General features: G+C 35.8%; 1 protein-coding gene across 1 annotated transcript in view; it reads left to right on the top strand.

The window, feature by feature from the left end:
* Positions 1 to 23809, top strand: part of GRID2 (glutamate ionotropic receptor delta type subunit 2) — a 1386076-nt gene that overhangs the window by 99446 nt on the left and 1262821 nt on the right. The gene's annotated exons all lie outside the window — the stretch shown is intronic.

Here is a 23809-nt window from a genome sequence, read left to right as displayed (position 1 = left end):
TTACAATGTGCATAAAGCTCCCTACTGATATTTTAACTGGAAGAATATACTTTGAACCAACGCTGAAACAATTACTTCTTATAAAAATAATTACACATGAAGCCTGAATAAACATAAATGTTTAAACCTCTGCACTGAATAATAGTTTTTTATTCTTAAAATTTATTCATTTTCTCTGATGTCCAACTTGAAAGAACTATTACTCTTTTCTATAATTATAAGTACTCAATAAACATTTATTTAGACTTGATAAAATTAACATTTGCAATGCTTAATGGAAATAACTTTGTTTATGTAAATCAGTATACTTCACATACGTTCCTCTGAATAGACAAGTTATTTTATAAAGTTTAGTTTTCTTTTAAAGTATGAATTGTTATTTTGCATTTGTCTAACATTACTTTTAGACTTCACCCAAACATTTTACTTTTCAGTTGTTTATTCTTAGTGAGTGTTCAGGGTAATTACAAGTAATCTCTTCTTAATTCTTTCAGTGATATATTTTGACTGAATGATGAAAATCACTAACATTAAATTACAAACTGTTTTTAAGTTCTAAGTTAACTGAACATGGCCAGTGGTAATAGTTTATTTAAAATATCTGTGAATAAAATATCCTGCAATTATTCAGAAAATATCTGGAATGTCCACATATTTTGTTGATATATTCATCTATGATAGGGTATTTTTATAATAACAGCAAAAAAGAGTTAATACTGTTTTTCAAGAATCCATAAAAAGTTAAGGATATCACATCATTTCTGTTTCTGTGGAGCTCACAGCTAGTAGGGAAGACAGTTGTTGAATAAATAACTCATTCAGATAATCAATATTATGAAGAAATGCAGCTGTGCAATATAATAGTTTTATAGCCCTTCAAAAAAGGGTTTCAAATGCATGTATATTGACTCTGTTGACCTGACAAAAGCTTACATGCTTAGCTGCTATTGTATAATATTTCCATTAATCAAGAAAGTAAAAATTAGCTGAAATGATTTGTGCAAGAGAAAAAAAATGTTAACTAAGCAGAACCAATGTTAAAACCAAGACTTCAAACTCCAAATCTTCATTCTTGCTAATAGCAAACTCTCTTGCTCCTGGTATAGTTCTTCCTTGTAGTTGTTTGATGTTATAATATGTCTCACATACAACAGCAAGATATCATATTCAGTTGTAATATGAAAGGTAACATTTACTGGGTATATATTATGTGCCATACTTTAAAATATATTATTTTCATTCCTTGCAATACTTTAAACACTTAAACTTTGGTGGAGTTGTTCCCATTTTACAGGAAAGAACATTGAAATGTAGTAAAAAGTATTAGTTATTATTTTTAAACTGAAGTCTGGCTTTGAATGCGAAACTATTTCTGCTTTTATGAATGTTTGTATTCATAGAAAACTGTGTTTTATAAAATTCAAATGTAATGACTATCACAGAAATCATGCCTTTTGAAATGTGTAATAAACTTTTCTTCTAAGCATATCAAATTTTTAATGAGACAAAAGAATTAGATAAGGTAAACACTTTGGTTTCACTTATTAAAACCAAACTGATTTAAAAATGATCCCTTAAATGGCTTGATATATTATCTGTAATGTTTAGACTCATTATTGGTAAAGTATTCTGAGAAAATTTACATTTTAATGGCATTATTTTATTCAGTGGGACAGAATACACTTTAATAGTAAGGTATTATTTTATCTGTTAATGGACAAATAGGACTAAAGTGCTAAAGAAATAATATAGAGCTTGTACTTACATTATGTTTTTAAGAAAATTGCATGTCATTTTAGCCAAAGATAGTTGATAAATGCAGTGAACCAAACTTTTATTGATTTTGTGCATGTCAGTATCTGTGCTAAGTGCTTTTATATTTGTGGCTTAATGCTCTCATTTCAATAATGTGCCTTGAATAATCATAATCACACAATCATCTATAGATAGTAATTTTTAAGCTTCCACCATGGGAGAAACACTACATTAGGAGATGTAACATATACAGTGACTTCACCTCAGAGGTTAGAGCCTAATTATGGAGATAAGACCTGTACATAAAACGATAGAGATAGCATGTAAATGTCAAAAGGGGAGTGAGTGTCAACCATAATTGTTATGGGTGTTCGAAATGGTTATAACCCGTTTTTGTATATTACTATCTAGCAGAAGTCAGGACCTAAAAGATAGCTCTGAAGAGCAGGAGATGTGAGACAAGGTCAGCACATTAGTGCTTCCAGTTGTGGATAGATTATAACTAATGAACTCCAATGCAGTAGTGGTGACCTGTCAATGATCAAAATAAAAATATTTCTTTTATTTGTTTTCCTAAAGCATGGGGATATCATTCATCAACAATAGAGCCCTTTTATATTTTTATTTAAAATATAACAAAATTAAATATTACTTAACTAGAATGAGTCACATTGTAATAAAACAAAGGTTGAAAGTAAACCTTTTTTTTTAAATTTCTTACAATGCAAGTCATCTAAAACCAACAATAGGAACAATTTTGAAAAATTGAATTATTAAGTTCTCGAAGCCCTTTTAGATAACTGTGTAACAGTTCTAAATGTCAGAACAATATCATAATTTTTATAGGCAATATGAGAAAGAAAATCTCACAAATACTGTCTACAAATTACTCTTGGCTCTTATAAGCTACATACAATATCATTAAAAATTTTTACATGTCTCAAAAAAGTCACAAGTTCTCAGTAATAGCTCTCTCATTGCTTATACACAAGGAAAGACAAAAGAGATAACTAAAAGTCCAATTAAAACAAGTGTGTGTGTGATTACACATCTTCAGGTTTTCTATAAAGAAGAAATAATGCATGGGTTTATGCTGTTAACAAGCCTGGCATTGACTTCAGTTAATAATTACTGAACATTGTAGTTAGAGGGCTCTCTAGTTTAATGTAGTGTTTAGTAGTTGAAAAATCAAGATCAAGAGTAAGGAAAAATAAATTATTTATGTCACCTGACTGTATGGAAGAAACTGAGAATGAAAGAAAGTGATTATGATTACTGTGTCTATCTCACGCTACTGTGGTCTGGGAAGCTGGAGTTTCAACAGATATCGTGTATCCCTGTAACTCCCTCAGAATGTACGTGATGCAATTAAATATAAATAAGGCCCTATTAATATCCTCTTTGGGAATTTATCTTACAGACATGTGGACACACACACACACACATAAACACACATACATATATTCACTAACCTTTATTTGCAGCAGTGTTTGAAATGGCAAAGGTTAGATGGATTATGGCATATTAAACAGTGGAATAATATTCAATGTTAAGATGATGGAAAATCTCTATGTACTGATATATCTCCAAGGAACACTTTAACATGAAAACAGGATGCAGTTTGTATCGTGTATAATTTTTTATTGAAAAACATTGAGGTAAGGATAGCCTATATTTGTTTCCTTGTGAATGAGAGGAGAGGGAAATTAGAAATTCATGATTTTATAATTTTTAGTGTTTTTCTAGATTTTCCATCATATTATCCCAAAATTAAAAAAACAACAACAAACAACAAACATGTTCCATTTAATAGTTATGTTGCTAACTAGCACTGGGACTGAGCTGCCTCACACCTTTAAAAGTGATATAAGTACCTGAATATAGTAAACATGATCAGATATTCTCAAAGTCCTTTAAAACTCAAATATCATTTCTTGAATTGATTCTGTGTTCATTATTATTTTTGACATTTAAAACTAGAGTTACATATGCCTTAGTCAGAGACATCACTACTGCTCATCCATTTTCTTTGGGCTATCCACATTTTACTTTCATGAGAGGAGAGATAGTAAGTAAACATGCAGATATCAGAAAGGACGCCCAGGGCATGCAATCTAAAATGTAACTGATTTAATGCAAGTTTCTCTGCTCTACAGCGTTACAGATCACCCTTTCAAAGCAGTAACCCCAAGGGCCGGCTGGTCTCTTGAGAATCGTGAACTGAGCCATGTTTGTATTTGTGCCCTCTGACTGCCTTTACCTCTCTCGCGTGGAACCCATGCCCCCAGACACTTGCAGCTATTCTCTGCTTCCCCCAAACCTACTCATAATTGTAACCTTTGTCTTCTACTTACAGCCATTGAGCTTTTTATCCATCAAACATTCTCTTTGCTGTTCTTTCAACCAGCAGTCCTATCAGAAAGAAGATGAATATACGGCCAAATCCAATGTTTGGGCTTAAATATATTAAATTTTATTCTCATTCTCTGACAAAGAAATACTTTGATCTGTTAATTAAGTTGAGGTTTTATAAAGATGTGAAATTAAGGCTTTTGTAATCATACATTTCAAAATCAAAGTTTGTTAAGTAGAATAAAAGCAGCTAATTAGGTATGTATGTGGAATGTGTGTTAGTGTATATGTGTGTGTATAATCATATAATTTTTCAGTTTTCCAGTTAAGCAAAACATTATTTCATTATGATTAGAAGTTCACGGCTGGAAAGGATCTTAAAGATGTCTCAACTATTTATGTCATTGTTGTGGCAACTGAAACTCAGAATGAATAAATACATAGTCTCCTGTAGTTACTGTAAGTATTGCAACTATAACCTGATGTTTTATTTACATTTAATAACAATTTTATTGATATGTATTTCCGATACCATAAAATTCACCCTTTTAAAGTATACAGTTCCGTGTGTTTTTTTGTATATTCACAAGGTTATACAATTACCCTATCTCATTTTCACCTATTTTTATTACTCCAAAAAGAAAATACATACCCATTACCAGTCACTTTCCATTCACCCCTCCCTCCAGTCCCTGGCAGCAACCACTAATCTACTTTTGTCTCCATGAATTTGCTTATTCTGACATTTCATATAAATAAGACCATGGCCTTTTGTGACTGGTTTCTTTTGTTATATTGTAAATCAGAAGATGCCTTAATCAATAAGCCAAATTTATTTGGAGTCCTTTTCATTTCACTAGTGGGCCCAGAGGAAATATTGCTTCTCAAATTCTGGGGCCCAATATAGTGGAAATCTTTCCTATGTATATGTTTTTCAGCTCTTTGTTTTCCTAATTTGGAATGAGACTTCCGGACCTTCTGAGAAAAAGTCCTGTGTGCTGGGAAGGGGCCGTGAGACCATATCTCAAGGCCTGGCCTGGCGCCAGCACTGACAACTCTGTCTGGGGCATAGTTTATGGCCTCTCCGGAATGAGGAGTAGTCTTGTTTTTCCCTATTATTCAAGCAAGCAAACGTTTACAGAAGCCAGAATAGCAGGGTTAAAATTTTAAACAGCAGTTTTTACCCAAGATGGAGGTTACTATGCTTCACTTTCACTTAGTAAAATGTTTTCAAGATTCATCTATGTTGTACCATTCTTTTTTATGGCTAAGTACTATTACATTGTATGGACATATCATTCATTTATTGTCCATTCATTAGCTGATGGGTTGTTTCCCCTTCTGGGCTATTATGAATAATTGTACTATAAACATTTGTGTACATGTTTTTATATAAACGTAAGTTTTCTTCTTCTTCTTCTTCTTCTTCTAGTTATACGTAGGAGTTGAATGGCTGAGTCCTGTGATAACTATGTTTAACATTTTGGGGTACTTCCAAATTGTTTTCCAAAATGGATGCCTGTTTTAAATTCTCACCTGCAATACATGAAAGTTTAAATTGATCCACATTCTCACCAGCACTTGTTATTGCCTGCCTTTAAAAAATAAAAAAATAACGTTCCTTGTACATGTGAAGTGGTATCTCATTGAATTTTTTATTTGCCTTTCCCTAAAGACTCATGATGATGAACATATTTTCATATTTTCATCTATGTACTTATTGGCCACTTGTGTCTTCCTTGAAGAAATATATATTGAAATCTGTTGCTCATTTTTGGTTGAGTTACTTGTTTATTACTAAGTATATTCCCATTACAAGTCTCTAATCACATATTTGATTTAAAAATTTGCTCCCAATCTATAGGTTGTTTTTTACTTTTTTTTTCTTTAATTGATTTTAGAGAGAGGAAGAGGGAGAGAGAAACATAGATGTGAGAGAGAAACATTGATCAGTTGCCTCCCACATGGACCCCCAAATGGGTATCAAACCCACAAGCCGGGCATGTGCCCTGTCTGGAAAGTGAACCTGCAACAAAGTATGTGCCACCTTTTGATGTACAGGATAAGCTCCATTCAAATGAGCTAAACTGTTTTCAGTGTCCAGGACTGTTTTTTACATTCTCTGTGGTGTTTTTTGATGCAGAAAAGTTTTCAATTTTTTTTGAAGGCCAATTTATCTAGTACTGCTTTTGTTGCTGAGCTTTTGTTGTCATATCTATGAAACCATATGCATAATCCAAGTTCACGAAGACCTGACTCCTGTGTTTTATTCTAGGAGTTTTTATTAATTTATTTATTTCTGTTTTTTCCCCTTTTTATTGAATTTGTTGGGGTGACACTAGTTAAAAAATTATGCAGGTTGCAAGTGCACAATTTCCTCAAAAGAGTCTGTTATATGCAATCTGGCAATAGTTAAACTATAGCAGACAAACTAGGAAGGACATATTACATTTGTTTGTATTGTAATATTGCTTTCATTCATGTAACAAATATATTTTTTTGAAAATTACAATGAAGCAAGCATGGAATTAGAAGCTCATAGTTTCTATGTGACAACATTATTTGATCTTCAATTCTTTGTGGTAGTTATTATTTTTTTTCCAAAAGAAAAAACAAGTAACTTTTCCTAAATCACTCTGGTAAGAAGGAGTAGGGCTAGAGTTAAAGAAATACTAAGTGTGGGATTCTAGAGCCTACTTGTAACCAAGCCAAGTAACACAGTGGCTAGGAACAGGAATGCCAGAGCAAGGGAACTGCCTGTGTTTGAAGAATGGCCCCCAAATTTCCCAGCATTTGGACTTTGGACTAGTCAATTAACTTCTTTCTATTTATTCCTTTAAAATGTGCAATATAATAGTAATGTTATGAGAATTCAATTAGTCAATGAATTTAAAGTACTTAAACTGTGCTTGGCACATTATTAATGCCTACAAAATGTTAGTTATATTTATTTGCACAATTGTAAGTGATCACTGCTCTCATGAAACTGGCATTCCATTAGAGGAGACAGACATTGAATTAATAACCTATATGTAATTATATAATTACAAAGTTTGATTACTGCTATATATAGAAAAGGAAAAATTATACAAGAAATTAGGTAGTTCACCATACTCAAGTACCACTTTCTTCATTCTCTGCTATGAGGGATGACTGAGACTTCCCACCCTTATGTCCCCGCAGACATGCATCTAATATGTAGAATTTTAAAATAGCAGTATATAAGGAAAATTTCTCTTGATGAGGTTAGAAATGTTCCTGATTCTCAACTAAAAAGTGGGTCATTGCCTATATTTAGAAAAAAAAGAAATCAGCATATGAAAATATTTTATGAGCTCATACTTCCACCAAATTCAGTATCACTACTTATATTCCTTTTAAGAAATAAGGGATTATAAATCATATATCACAATAGTAAATACTTTCAAGATAATCAAGTTCATTTATCCCTTGAATTTCAGGCCTTTAGTTTTCGAAGTGTTCAAAAAGTAAAAGTTAAACAAGTATTCATCATTATAGTGTTAATAGTACTATCAAACACCCAGTGATGTGAGTTTGCTGAATAGATTTTGGGGAAAATTGTGCACAAGGCTCCTGGTCTAGGAATAGAAGACAGGAAAGCATTCCGCACAATGAATGGAGACCTCGGGAAGGACCTACATGTCCCTCCCTCCAAAGTAGGAAGGTTGCCTGGTCTTCTCCTTCCAGCCAAATAGCCGACATTAAGCTTTCTGTCTAGGAAACAAATGAAGTCAATACTAGTTTTTCACATAAATCATTGCCAACTACAACCAAGGACAGATGAAGTTGAAAGAATAAACCTAATTTTGGTACATCAGGATAAAACTGATGAATATTCTATGGATAACCTCCCCTAAAACCTACCCTTTATGCCAAGCCTTTAAAATCCCTCAAAACAAAGGTCCAGTGCCAGCTCTCCCTCCCAGAAGCATGCCTGAGACTTCCCACCCTTTTTCCCCCGCAGACATGCATCTCCTAAGCTCTGAAGGACTCCATGAGGCTTCCAATTAGGGTCGCAATGGGCAGTGGCAGTTCATCTACATTTGGACAACCATTTCCCCCCCCTTTTCACAGTTAAGCACATACTGACCTGTCATTTTGTTAGTGTGGTATATTATTTTGATTGATTTGTGAGTGCAGAACCATCCTCACATCCTTGCAATAAATTCCACTGATCATAGTGTCATTGTAATGTATTACTGAATTAAATTTGTTATATTTTGTTGAGGAATTTTGCACCTTTGTTCACCAGAGATATTGGCCTGAAATTTTTTTTTTGTGTGTGTGCTGTTTTCTTGTTTTGGTATCAGGTTTCTATTGGCCTCATAAACTTAGTGTGGCAGGTATCCTCCCTCTTTAATTTTTGGAATCTATAATAATAAAAGGGTAATATGCTAATTAGACTGGACAGCCAAATGACCTTCCGGATGTCATTCTGGACATCCTTCCCGAAAAAGCTGTGGTGGGGGGGCCAAGGCAGAGGCAGTTAGGGGCGATCAGGCAGGCAGGGGAGGAGTTAGGGGCAATCAGGCAGGCAGGAAGAGTGGTTAAGGGCGATCAGGCAGGCAGAGAGGTTAGGGGCGATGAGGCAGGCAGGCAGGTGAGCAGTTAGGAGCCAGCAGTCTGGGTTGCGAGAGGGATATCCGACTGCCGGTTTAGGCCCTAAACCAGCAGTTGGACATCCCCCGAGGGATCCCGGATTGTGAGAGGGTGTAGGCTTGGCTGAGGGACCGCACCCCCCCCCACACACACACACCACCTGTGCATGAATTTCGTGCACCAGGCTTCTAGTAGTATTATATATTTGAATGTCAGAACTTACCAGTGAAGCTGTTTGGTACCAGACTTCTGTTTGTTGTAGGTTTTTCATTACAGATTCAATTTCTTACCAGAAATTGGTCTATTTAGATTTTTTTTCATATTCCTAGTTTTATTAGTGACTAAGCACTACCTTTACTATGTAGTTACTTTAACAGTGAAATTTTTATATTTGCATGTTTTATCACTATAAATTAGTGCCATTTCTTTTAGCCTTGAATAATTCGTTAACATTTCTTGTGAGGTCAATTTAGTGGCAATGAACTCTTTTAGCTTTTGCTTATCTGGAAAACTCCATCTCTAATTCTAAATGATAAACTTTGTTAGAGTAGTCTTGGTTAGAAGATTGTTTTCTTTAAGCACTTTGAACATGTCATGCCAGTCCCTCTGGCTGCAAAGTTTCTGCTGAACAAAATTGCTGATAACCTTTTGGGATTTCCTTTGTACATAACAAGTTGTTTTCCTTGTGGCTTTTAAGATTTTCTATTTATTTTAAATTTTTAAATTTTAATGTATATTGATTGGTGTGGGTATCTTTGGGTTCTCCTATTTGGAACTCTGAGCTTTCTGGTCTAGAGTGTCTATTTTCTTCCCCAGGTTAGGGAAGTTTTCAGTCATTACTTCTTCAAATATGTTTCCACCCTTTTCTCTCTCCCTCTCCTCCTCTGGGACCACTATAACATGAATGTTATTTTATTTGATGTTGTCCTCTAGGTCATTTAAGGCATTTTCATTTTTTAAAATTATTTTTTCTTTTGCTGCTCTGTTTGTGTGTTTCAGTGTTTTGTCTTTCAATTCACTGATTCCCCTTCTGCTTCATGGAGTCTGTTTTGAGAATCCTTCTAGTGTATTTTTCAATTTACTTATTATATTGTTCTGTTCTATGACTTCTGTTCGGTGTAATCTTACATTTTCTATCTTGGTGATGTTCTCAGTTTGTTCATCCATTCTTCTCCCTGGTTTGATGGGTATTTTTATAACCATTACTTCAAAATTTTTTATCAATTAGACTACTTATCTCTGTATCAGTAAGGTATTTTTCTAAGGTTTTTGTCTTGAGCTTTCATTTAGAACACAATTCTTTATTTCTTTATTTTCCTTCACTCTTGTGGTTGTTTCTCTGGATTAGATGAAACAGTTCCTTCTCTTAGTCTTGAAGGAGTGGTTTGTGTAAGTGATGATTCTTATGCTTCCATCTTGCTCTAACTCATGGTTGTCTATTGAAACTTTGTGATTGTCTAAATAGCTTTATTTATTCTTGATAGATCCTCATTGTTGAAGGTATGCCAAGACCTCGCAATATTACAAGGGGAAGAATCTCATTTAGCAATTACTTGTAGGCGATTGTAAGCCAGACCTTTAGGAAGTAGCTTTTAAAGTATGTGAGTATATATAGTCCTGTGGGGCCACAATCATAAAACCTGATGGTCTCTAGACCAGGAGATGTAGAGGTGTCCCCGGGTGACATTTGCAAAAATTGAGACTCTAAATGAGTACATAAGCTCCTTTCTGGCAGGTATTTTTGAGCCACAGTGAGGCTAAGGGCATGCACAAGGAATATTTCCCTGCTTAAGTTCCCTGGGTGTGCCTTTGTAACCCCTAGGTGTGTGGGAAACATGAAGCCTGTCCCTCAAGCTGAAGCTCCACTTTAGGTAACTAGAACTTACTCACAGGAAGATGGGGGTCTGTTTCAGTCTGCTGTCTGTGCAGTGTTCTGAGGGTGATAGGATGCTGAAAATTATCTTTCTGATATTTACAGTTCTGTGGAGCACTGGAATGCCAGCCTCCAGGGCCAGGGCATCAAAGGATATGCCCAGGGTGGCTTTAGTGAGGCAGCTGGAGCGTATAGAGGGCATGGGGCACACTCATCAGCTTTTGCAAGAGCACAGGAAAATTGCCTTGACTAGAGGTGCCCACGGGCTCCAGTGATGCAGTGAGAGTAGCTTATCTGCACTGGCTTTAAGAGGGGAACAAGAGATTGCCATGACTGCTCATGCTCACCGGCTTTAGGCATGGAGCAGGGAAGTGTTGGAACTGCCTATGCTTGCTAACCTTACCAGGGGAAGTGGAGATTGCCATGTTTACTTGCACACATCTCCCCATGCAGAGAGCTGGGGAGTGCTGCATTTCAGCAAAGCCACAGTCCAGTGCTGTGACTGCTCATCCCGCCGTGTCCTCGCAAGGCAGCCTGAGACTTCTCATTCCATTCTAGCCAGACCGAGCTAGCTCGAGCAGGCTGAGAGCACAAAGATGGCATTTGCTGGTGCTGGTGCCTTTGTCTATGAAGAGAGTTTCAACTGTCCCCTGCCCCTCCAGCAGATGCTTTAAGATTAGTGAATAAATCTTATAGTCTTCACATATAGTCTATGCAGTTTTCAATTGTTGCTTTGCACTGGTTCCCAGGATAGGTGAAACTGCACTTTATTTCTTTTAAAAAATTCTTCACCCGAGGACATGCTTACAGAGAAGGTAGAAAGAGAGAGATGGATGGAGGGAGAGAGAGAGAGAGAGAGAGAGAGAGAGAGAGAGAGAGAGAGAGAGAGAGCATTGATTGGTTGCCTTCCATACATGCCCTGACTGGAGATGGAACCCATAACTCGGGTATGCCCCTGACTGGAGTCGAACCAGCAACCTTTAGGTGTTCAGGAAGATGCTCAACCAACTGAGCCACTCCTGCCGGGCCTACATGTGAGCTTTTTAAAAGGAGAATCTCAGTTTCCTGTAGCCTTTGAACCCCTTAGATGTTAGCTCTATTGGTTTTCTAAGTTAAACACTTTGGGGGATCACCTTTCAGGTGCAGATCCCATGGATCGGGGTGCCTGATATGGGTCACAAACCTCTCCCTCCTTCGGGAGCAGCGCTGGACAGGTGAGATCCTTTCCTGTTGTACACTGGGTGTCTGGATTTTCGTGAGAGAGGGTCTTTGCTTCTTTTACTTTTCTCAGTGTGGTCCTTTTATCTTTTGTTGTGGAGGAGTTCATCTAATATTCAGAGTTTTTCCAGAGGGAAATGATCCATATGTAGCTGTAGCCTTAGAATGTCCTTGGTCAAGGAAGTAAGTTCTTTTGCTTCTATCTTGAAGCCTCTTAGAACAGTTTTTATACAGAGGTGGTATGCATAATGGGTTAGAACTTGAATACTGAAGTGTTTTGTTTTTTTCTGGATTCAAATCCTACCTTGAGCACATTTCAGATGTGTGCTTTTGGGCCTCTTTTATTACATTTATGAGATGCAGCTAGCGATACAGGCTAACAGTTTTTTATCTGAAACTCTTGGGGCCAGATATGTCTCAGAATTTAGAAATAGTGGATATGGATTCTCCCTGAATAATTTGTAATAACTTCAGCAGGTCTGTAGCAATCCGTACTTTTGCAAAGAAACATATTAACAGTCACTGTCAGTGGAATAAAAAAAATGTATAAATGACTTCACCTCATCATTATTTATCAGCAAAAGGGCTTGTCTTTCAAATTTATGAAAAAATAAATAACAACAAAAACAACTTCAGGTATTTACTGTTTTTAAATTTCAGAATTGTAGCTAAGATTTTATAGAACTGTAGTACCTGTTTCCCTGAATTGTTATGAGGAATAAAGGAAATAATTCATGTCTTCACAGCACAAGTTATGGCATGTGGTGAGTGCATATCTATTATTGATATCACCATTGGCCTGACATTTCTTTAGTGAGTAAAAAATTATTATTGACTTAACCATTCCAGGACAGACTCATACACTTGAACTCCTTTTATTTGACACCGAATCTCACCTCCAATTATTTTGACAAAATGGACCTTGAGGATTTTTCTGTGAAAACATTTTGAAACAGAAAATGTTTGTGAAACTTGTTTGTGAAACTTGCTTGCAGTTTTTCTCATGATATTGTCTTTCATTTGACCATAAGGTATCATTCTTTTTTATGTTTGAAGGATTTTGGTATGCTGTCTCAGGCCTCTCTGTAGCAAGGCATTTTATATATAATGAATTTGTACACATTGTGGGTATGGTATATTCTCTTTACTTTCTCCAAAGTTTTAGATCAAAGACTAATCCAAAGTATGTCATCTTTTCACTGAAATCTTTATCTATTTTCATTGAAAATATATGATATCCTCTGTGTGTGTGTGTGTGTGTGTGTGTGTGTGTGTGTGTGTGTGTTTAAATTGGTTCTTGTAGCCTAGGAAAATAACCATCACTTACACTCTGATTATTTCAGGAAATAGAAGTCTTACCGTTAGAATATTGATATAGAAACTTAGAAGTGGTTTTTATATCAATATTGAACTATGTGACATGTAATTTATTGCATATTTAAGAATAATATTTGTGTTAAATTATAAAATCAAATTGTTTGTTTGTAACATGAATTATACAAGTCTTAACACGTTTCTTTTCTGAATCTCCTAATCATAAAAATATGGAAGTAAAGAAAAGGAAAAAGAGATAAGAAGAGAACAACATCTATTTTTTGGTCCTAGAATTTAATGTTTTCTATAATGATGAACTACAATTTTATATTTTACCTCTTATCTCAAGCATTTTATTTATGCTCTAAAAGAAATTTAAATTAAGAAATAAATTATTTAAAATTGCTTAATCACACCTTATTTTCTACTCTCACATTAATTTATTATACTTAAACCTTATTAACTGAAAATTTATAATAGCAGTAACTATTAATTCTTGCTGTCCTGTTTAGCACCATTAGCCCATTCATACACTCCTTTGCACTTTGCAAGGAGGAAACACTGAATTGCTTATAGTTCACCAAACATACCCTGGCATTTCAGACTTTTATCTCTTTGCACTGGAGTTCCCTTTGCCTGTAATAAATGTCTGCTTCTCCTTTGTTTACCAGAGTAAAATATATGTGACCTTCACAACCCAAATTGAAGGTCATTACTTTCTGAAATTTCCTGTTGACAGTTGTGGGGCCATTCCTTGTTTTACTTCTGATATTCTTTTACATTTTCTCTATAACTTATACATGCTTATTTTTGCATTTATTATATTTTACCAAATTTTTATGAAATTCTTGAACTGAGAAATGTGGCTTATTCAAACTATTCTTTGTATTTTTGTTGATTGTAAATGGATTTAAAATAAGTTGAATTTAAATTCAACTATGTACGTTAGGTAAGGAATGATCCAGTTCATGGAAGGACTTAAATGCCAAGCTGAGATGTCATAATAATAGGAATGATGGAGAAGTCAGAGGAATACAAGAAGTCTAGATGTAGAGCTAGAGTTTGAGGTGCCAGTGCACTAAGTCAGTAGGAAGTTTATAGATGCGGCTATGGGAGAAAGCTTAGTCGCAAAGTATAAATCAAACAAAGGAAAGGTGGCTAAAGTGACCAAACAAACAAAAAAAACCCTTCAAAAACAGTTAAATCTTGAGGAATGCCACCATTTTATGGGTTTATGTGATAGCAGTTTCATTGTATTAATGAATAAAGAAACTTAGACTTTTGAAGGATAAATAGATTTTAAGAAAAAAAAAGAGCTGGTTTCTACTAATTGTGAAGGGGAGCATACTAAATTGTGCTAGAGGAGGCTGTAGGATTGTCAGAGGATTTTTTAAATGTAGGAATACCCAAAGCATGTTAGCTTAGATTAAAAATAGGATAGATTAAGGTTATGGTAGTAAATATGAGAGAGAGAGAGAGAGAGAGAGAGAGAGGAAGGAAATACATAGCAAAATGATAATCATAGATCACTTGATAAGTGGAATAGCTTTGCCCTTATACTGGAGCTATGTAATAAGGGCTTGGCATTTAATAAGTAAATTTGTAGACTGGAGCACATTTACTTGAGACAGTTGTTGCATCATGCTATCTGTTTCTCAGTGAAGTAGACAAGAATGCCACTATCCAAGACAATAACTAGTGGGGAGGGAAGGCATGATCAGAATGATAAAAGGTAATAGCAGCTGCTTTTGGAGCAGGAAGAGGAAGCTGACTAATGATATATAGGATTGTCAAAAATGAGGCTGGACCAATTAAATCTGCAGGGACACAAATCTGCAAAGCTCTTGTGATTTCCTGGCTACTAAGGGCCTCTGGAGAAAATGGAAACAGGTGGCTAAATTGATGTAAGTTTAGAGTTTTTCTAAGGCAATCCTATCTAATAAAAGAGTAATATGCAAATTGGCCATCACTCCAACACACAAGATGGCTGCCCCCATGTGGTCAAAGATGGCTGCCCCCATGTGGACACAAGATGGCCACCACAAGATGGCTAGCAGGGGAGGGCAGTTGTGAGTGATCAGGCCATCAGGGGAGGGCAGTTGGGAAGGACCAAGCCTGAAAGGGACGGCAGTTGGGGGTGACCAGGCTGGCAGAGGAGGGAAGTTGGGGGCAACCGGGCTTTCAGGGAAGGGAAGTTGGGGGGACCCAGGCCTGTAGGGGAGAGCAGTTGGGGGGGACCAAGCCTGTAGGGGAGGGCAGTAAGGGGCAAACCGGCTGTCAGGGGAGCAGTTAGGCATCAATCAGGCTGGCAGGGGAGTGGTTAGGGGGTGATCAGCCTGGCAGGCAGAAGCAGTTAGGGGCAATCAGGAAGGCAGGCAGGTGAACAGTTGGGAGTCAGCCGTCCTGGATTGTGAGAGGGATGTCCGACTGCCTGTTTAGGCCCGACCCTACTGGGATCGGGCCTAAACGGGCAGTCGGACATCCCTCAAGGGGTCCCAGATTGGAGAGGGTGCAGGCTGGGCTGAGGGACACACACCCCCATGCACAAATTTCATGCACCAGGCCTCTAGTATTATACAAATAAAAAAAAGAAATGAGAGGCAAGTAAGTTAACATATTGTTCTGATAATAATTGAGAGGATGGATACTTAAGTTGAATCTGAGGAAGGAGAAAGCTTGAGGGGATTGATTATGTGGCTGATGGTGATAGCGATAGTGAGCTTTCCTAAGAGCTCGCAAGCATCTGGTTGTGGATAGTTAATCTAGAAAGTTTCTTCTCCTTGGAAATATCTTGATGACACCAGGGTTCATCTTGCTTATGAATTCTGTAGTATAGCATGTACATTCTGCATGGAGATTTCTTTTCAAATTGGGTTTCTATTAGTCTAAGCATTACTTTTTACTGTTAATTATTTATAAGATTAGGTCCAATATTGACATTTATATAGGAAAAAGTCTCACTAAATACTATATTTTGAAATTAAAATTAAGCATGAGTTTAAAGTCTCAGGGATCGATATTGTAGTACCATGATTTTATGTCTCAGCTTTCATTATTTCATAAAAACTTTTTTACTTGTATCCTAGATAAGAGGTTTGTTAGGATCACCAGAACATGCTTTCTATACTGCCTTATTTTTTATTAGAAAAGAACATGATAAAATTAAATGTTATCTTTAACCCATAATATTCTTTCATAACACCTTACAAGTGAAAAGCAGTTTCTGACTTATAAATTTTGCATTTAATATTTTATTTATGTATATCATTGCTGACATATCCTAACAGAAATACTTCAGATTAGCAAAAACTCACCTTCCTACATTGTTTAATTGTTAGCAACTTACTTTCATGTATGTTATCATGTTACTAAAGTTCATTAAACTCTAAAGTAAAGACAGTTCATTTTAATGCTCAAAGAGGTGATAAAATAATTGTCAACTAGTTTATTGATGACAAAGTGATAATTCAATGAAAATAAATTCTTCCCTTTGATAAAAGGAAAAGAATCCATGACTTAGTGAATTCATTAATCATGCTTTCATTATTAATACAAATTGGATTTGAAATGTATTATTAATACATTTAAAATTTTTACATATAAAGTCCTAAATATAGGTAACAGGGAATTCAGAAACCCTATGAAAATTATTTTAAAGTAACATAGTCTGAAACGTAATGCCAAAGACAATTCATTACACTGTCTTGAGCAAATGACTTTATATTTGTGTTTTGCTTTTTAGTATTTATTTTATTTTATATTAAAAACTACTGTTAGAATTAATATTTGTAAATAACTAATACATAATTTTAATATTACTGTATGAAATAAAAATAAGAATTCAGGTAAGTAGGAAAAACATTAAAAAAAAAAACCTATCCTCAATGAACGCATACTCTAGTGTAGTATATACTTATACTAGAAAGACAAAGGTACAATGATCATCGCTTCTTCACTAATTCACAAATGTTTTGTCTCAATACCACGTATGTACTAAGTACTGGATAGTAGAGTGTTCAACAGTTGTCAAGTTATATGCCATGTGGAGCCTAACATGAGGAGGTGGGTGTGAACCAAATAATTACCAGAAATATAAAATAGAAATTAAAATAATATATATGATAAGATAGAACAATATAATGGAGGATTTCAAGATAGAGATGTTTGTTTGAGGAAGCAATGACTGAGTTGAAATCTGAAAAATAAGTGTAACAGTGATGAGCATGTTGGGAAGTTCTATGTCAGTAATGGGCTTGGTTAATGCAGAATGTTAAGGGAAGGCTCATGAGACTGGTGGACAGAGTAAATGGAGTGTGGTATAAGATGAGGCCAAGGAATAGATGAAGAGCGAACCTTTAAGGCTTTGGGCCATGTAAAAGGTGCTGAAGACTATGGGACAGGGTAGGGATAGGCTGGAAGTAGCAGATTGTGACTAGAATTTAGTTTTATTTTTAAAATGTCACTATGACTGTATTGTAGAGGAAATATTGGAGAGGGCTGACAGTGATATATTCATGAGATGCACAACAATGTTTGTGTCAACAACAGATCACATATGCAACAGTGGTCTCATAAGACTATAATGGAGCTGAAAAATTCCTATTACCCAGTGATGTTGTAGAGATCATAATGTCATAGTGTAACACATTACTCACATGTGTGTGGGGATGCTGGTGCAAACAAACCTACTGTGCTGCTAGTCATGTAGAAGTACAATGACAATTATGTACAGAACATAATACTTGATAATGACAATAAATGACTATGTTACTGGTTCATGTATTTGTTGTACTATACTTGTTATTTTAGATACTCTTTCTACTTATATTGTGGATACTCTTTCTACTTATAAAAAAACTTTGCTGTAGAACAATATGCAGCATTAAGCTGGCAGCAACCTCATACATCTTGTGCTTACTATATCTATTGATTGCATCATTTCTCTAGTGCTTAATTTAACCTTATGTTGTTTTGTACATTAATAGGCTGTATGGGCTTGTAGCCTATGAGCAATAGGCTATACCATGTAGCCTAGGTGTGTATCAGTAAGCTCCATAATGTTCACACAAGGATGAAATCACCCAAGGTTGCATTTCTGTATTGTAGCCTCATCATTAAGCAGAGCATGACAATATAAATAGATGAGTGGACAAGGAGAAAGGTGATGGTAGCTTGGACATAGAGAAGTGGAGGCAGACTTGAGATGTAATTATTAGATAAGATAGAGATGGATTGCTAATGATTTTGAGAAGAGAGCAAGGAAGAAAAGATGTCAAGGACATCTGTCTCTGTCTCTCTTTCTTTGGTAAGATAGGAATATTTCTACTTATCTCAAGAGAGCTTAAGAGCTTAATTAGTGACCCTTTGCTACTTGAGATAGGCTTGGAGTTGTCCTTCATGCTTGTGACAACATAGACAATTCTGTCCTTTTCAGGTGTGTATGTTGCAAGCCTGTTTTGTTCACAGACATAACCTGCGCTCTAAGCAGTCTACCAGTAATAAAGCTAATATTTTAATCCTCCATTTGTCTCCCCTGTGATTGTCTCTTAATTGGCTTTTAACTTATGTGGGAAAGGGAATGTGATTTAGATCCCCTAACACTCTTATGTGTAGTTCAAGAAATGAGCAACCTGCCTCTAGAAGTAATTGTAGCTGTGGATATGGATGTGACTGCCCTGGGAGAGAATGGAGGAGTAGGTGTTATTCACCTACATCTGAACATCTAATGGCAATTGAATGTCAGCCATGGTAAATTAGGATGAGGGCTAAAATAAACACAGGAAATAAATTTAAACAACTTGGGGCATTTGTGAATTTAGCAAATGCTCTAAGAGCTGGAAATCAGATGGAAGTGGTATATGGTCTTATTTGATGATGGTGATAGGTTCAAGTAGGAAATAACTCTGGAAGAAATATCCTTGTGCTTAAAGTTGAGTAGAAGACAGAAAAGAGAAGAGAATGAGCAACCTTGGGGAGGAAGAAGATAACACACTATTTCAAAACACCTCCTTCCTTTTTTTTCTTAACTACCATTTCTAAGAGCACGTACGTATGGAGCAGTTGAAGAAGAAAAGATTTACCAGACCCATTCTAGGATACTCATGTTAATGGTTATTTATATGACAAATAATAATAATCAGCAGCAAAGAAATTCTGAAAATTTAAAAATATACTTACTTTAATTGAATAACTTAACCTTGATACCTGTTCTTCTTTGAAAAGATAAAAAGGGTATTCATCAGTTTTGTAGTCTTTATTATGAAGTATCATGAAGCTGTAAGTGTGAATTGGTTCAAATTTAGTTTAAATGTATAATTTGTTCTTAGGGTTTATAGTAATGTCTGCATTGAAGAGGCTTTAGCTGTTTCTTAAAAAAAAGTAAAAATTAGTTGCTCAAAAGTCATCCAACTGGAAAAATCACTTTCCTTTATAGAATTCTGCCATGAATACACACCCACTCTTGACAATTGTCTACAAGAGCTTTTCTAGATAGCATATACAACACTAAAATATCTTATAGATTTTACTGGGTCGATTAATTTTTATGTCATGCATCTCTCTGGGAATTATCACCACAAACAAGCAAACAGTAAAGTTTAACACCTAGTGTGGTGCAATTATGCACGCAGCAGGCATTAAGCAATGCAAAGGATCAAAGAATTTGATGACAGTTTTGTGATTATTCCATCTAGCTCCAACCCAACACAGGAGTCTTTATTCCTTAATACCAATTATTAGCATTTTTTAAAAGTGCTCACAAAGGGGAGGTCACATGTTTGTAAGTTACATTATATTTTTGTTGGATAAAACAATCTTTTTGTTATGTTTGCTATGCCTCCAATTAATTTTAATCTCTAGTTCTGTTGTTCACAAAATACATAAGTATGTAAATCAGTTACAAACAGCAAATGATAATTTTTAAATAGACAAAGCTTCAAACTGCCAGATACAGCATTTTTTTAAAACACATTTTTTTACCCATTACTACATTTAGCCTAAAAAGGTCAGAACAGCTATTAAAAAAAAAAAAAAATCCTCACCCCAGAATATTTTCCCATTGATTTTCAGAGAGAGTGAAAGACAGAGAGAAATATTGATGTGAGAGAAACACATTCATTGGTTGCCTCCTGCATGCACCCTGACCAGGACTGGTGCCAGGGAAGAGCCTGCAACCAAGATATGTGCCCTTGACTGGAATTGAACCCGGAACCCTATGGTCCATAGGCCGATGCCATATTCACTGAGCCAAACTGACTAGGGCCTGGGAACAGCTCTTAATTTTCTTTGGTTCTATCATTTATTCTTTCACTAGGGGCCCAGTGCACAAAGATTTGTGCATGGCGGGGTGGATCCCTCAGACCGACCTGCACCCTCTCCAATCTGGGACCCTCAGGGGATCCCTCTCCAATCCGGGAGTTTCTGTCTATCTTTGCAATCATATGAGCGAATTGTCTGAGACCCAAAAACAGTTTGGTATGTTGCTCACAGAATAATAGAGGCTTTTTTTTCCTCTTTGCTTCATTGGTGGAGATTTCCTGGAAGTTTTAGGATATTTTCCCTTTAATTTTTCCTAGACACTCGGATTTTACTTATGTCTCTCACCTTTGCTTTCCCTCCATCCCCCACCGCAACAGTATCTTGCTCCAGGCTCACTTTGCTCTAGTGTCTAGATCCTTTGCCACCAGAACTACGATTCCCAGCATTCCTAGTGCTCCCCGCACTCTGGGTTTTCCCTTCCTGCTCTGTCTCTGTTCCATGGCCTCCAGTTCTGCCAAGTCCTCCAAACTGCCAGCTCTCCCTCTCTGCTCTCCGTCTGGTGGCTTGGGGAGCCAAGTTCCCCAAGCTGCTCCACTCTCCACCAGCTCTCCCGCTCTGCTCTGCACCCAGAGCCTGTGTATGCAAATTACCCACCATCTTTGTTGGGTTAATTTGCATACAAACTCCTGATTGGCTGATGAGCATAGTGGAGGTACTGTCAATTTACATGTTTTATCTTTTATTATATAGGATGTGGCTGGTGAATAAATGCTTCCATGTTGTGCATGACACCTCTGAGAGCATTATTATCTTTATTAATCATAATTATGTAAATAATGACAAGTAATATTTATTGAATACTATTTATGTGCTATGATCTGTGCAAAGCGTTTTATATACTTATTAATTAAGTAAGCACCTAATGAGTGCCTTCTGCTTGTCTAGTACTTGAATTTATTTTAGTGGGAGAAAAGATATATTGGAGGAGTTAGAACTGATACAATTGCTGGAGCAGATGGAAAAGTGAAAGTATGGGGTGAGTGTGAGAGAATTTGGGAAAATTTCACCAATCAGCCTTCCTAAAACACTTCCATTGTTGACGAAGAAATGTTAAGGCAAGAATACTGAGAACCAAGGCACGTTCACTTGCTAAGTGGGATTGTAAATGGAAGCTTATGGAAAAATCCCTTAGAAACTTTAGTATCTGTGAACTCTGTTCTCTCTTGACCCATTGTCAAACGATTCATAGTGGGCCCAAGGCTGTTGTTATTCAACTAGTGCTACTCCTTGGAAAGAAGAACTGGATACAGGAAAGAAAACAGGGAGGACAAGCTGGAATCTGCTGGCACATCTGAATCACTCTATCTGATGCCAAAGTAAGCTTAGAGAGCAATGACCACTGCTTCACTTTCATCTCCTAAATCTTTTGTAAGTTCCTCTTTTGTCTACCTTTTATCCATAAAGGGAAGAGGAGGAAGGAAGGCACTGTTCTAGACACTGGGTTTTCAGTATGAATGAGCGAGACTGAAAAAGTTACTGGCTTCTTACAGCTTACATTGTAGTTTTTGAGTCAGAAAATAATCAAATGAGTAATTTATTTAATGTCAAGCAGTGGAAAGAACAGCAAAAATAATTAAGCCATGAAGAGAGTACATTGTAGAAAACCAAGAATAGAAACATGGAGACAGAGGCTATTGCTATTGTGTAGGTGAAAGATGATAATAACTCTCTCTAACTGGAGGACAGCCTAGCTATCTTAGTGGTGAGAAATGGTTGTCTCCTAAAGCTATTTTATAGGTAGAGCTAGATAACAGGATTTGTTGATGGGCTGACTGTCAGTTGTTAAAGAAAAAAAAAATGAAGTTAAGGATGATGGTAATGTTTTTGAGCAAATAAGTGAAATTTCAGTGGTGTTTGCAGAGATTGGGAAGGATGTGGCACAAATGAGTTTGGGGTAAAATTCAGGCCTACTGGAAGTCAAAGTAGAGACTTCATGTTGTTTAGGCAATTATACAGAAGGGAGATGAAATGTACATTTTTGATTTATCTGAGTCCATAATGCATTTCAAGACAGAAAGACTTGAAGAGATCAGTGGAGAAGATGATGTAGAGTTAAAAAAGAGGAGAAGTGTTATGTTCTGTTGTCATATGCTTAAGTAGAGGAGGTATCCCAATACTTCTTATGAATAACCTTATCTCTATAACATTTTCCTTTATAGGCATTAGAGCTAATTTTTAATTCAATGTTAAACACTCTAGAATAAAGTTTAAAATATGGAAGTTGGGTGCATAGAAAGCCTGATTAGTTAAATTATAAAGCCAAAAAGTAAGTTAGCACAGATGTAGTGAATAGAGACTTTAATAGAGATAAGTTTCAGATGTGTCTTCCATAACCAAAATAGGAATAACACAATTAATTTAAGCTATTAAATTAGGAGATTTACTGTATTTATAATAGAAGAGAGACTGAAAAGGTTTTTTTAGGTGAAAATAATTGTCAAGGCTCTGGAGCTACCATTGCATTTGAAAGCAGTGTTAAAACCACTTCATTTGAATTGTCCAGGATAGTATGAACTAATATAGCAGATAGCATTTGGATTTCTCTGATATCCTTTTTCTGAAATGGAATTCAATAAAAACCATTCAATAGGAGCCCAAACAGTCTGATACAAATTCATAATTCTATAGTAGTCTGTCTTGATCCATTTACAATTCATTAGTTTCAGGTAATCTTCCATAAAACTTTCTCAATCAGGATTTGATAATGATTGGAGAAAAATTAACTTAAGGTTATCCTCTGAGCAAAGGACCTGTGCTTTTCTTTTTCTTCCTGTCCATCTGTGAGATAATTAAGAGACCGTGTATTCTATTTTTTTGTCTATATTTTGAGGAGTGTTGCATATAAAACTGGACATTCTTTGATTCTAGTGTGATATGGCAAGATGACAAACTCCTTTGGATAAATTAAATTGGCTTTATAAATTATGTTCCAAACTTTTGGTAGTTAAGAACTGCTCCTGATAATGACTAGAGTGATAAATTAAAAGTATTTCCCTATGACCAGTGACACACACACAAGAAAATAGTAGTCACTGGAAATACATGTTAGTCATCTTTAAAAAGACTAAAATAATACCCCTCCCCCACTTAATGAACATGGGAAAAAAGTCTTAAGATTAATTTGTGAGTCAATTTAACAATCAAATTTCCTTGCCATTTCTACAAAGGAATAATGTTCTTTTGAGCTGAATGAAAATACACATTTCTACCTCCTTTAATATTTGAAGAAACAATTGTCTACTTATATTGGTAGGTCTAACAACAAAACACTATCTTTCATGCTCTTACAAATAAGCAAAGACTCAAACATTGCTTGTCAAGAGAGAATCTAATGACTGTTACTATTTACTACAAATAACA

The sequence above is a fragment of the Eptesicus fuscus genome, chromosome 2, assembly GCF_027574615.1.
Source record: "Eptesicus fuscus isolate TK198812 chromosome 2, DD_ASM_mEF_20220401, whole genome shotgun sequence".
Classification (NCBI taxonomy): Eukaryota; Metazoa; Chordata; class Mammalia; order Chiroptera; family Vespertilionidae; genus Eptesicus; species Eptesicus fuscus.
This window is presented reverse-complemented; position numbering and strand designations above follow the sequence as displayed.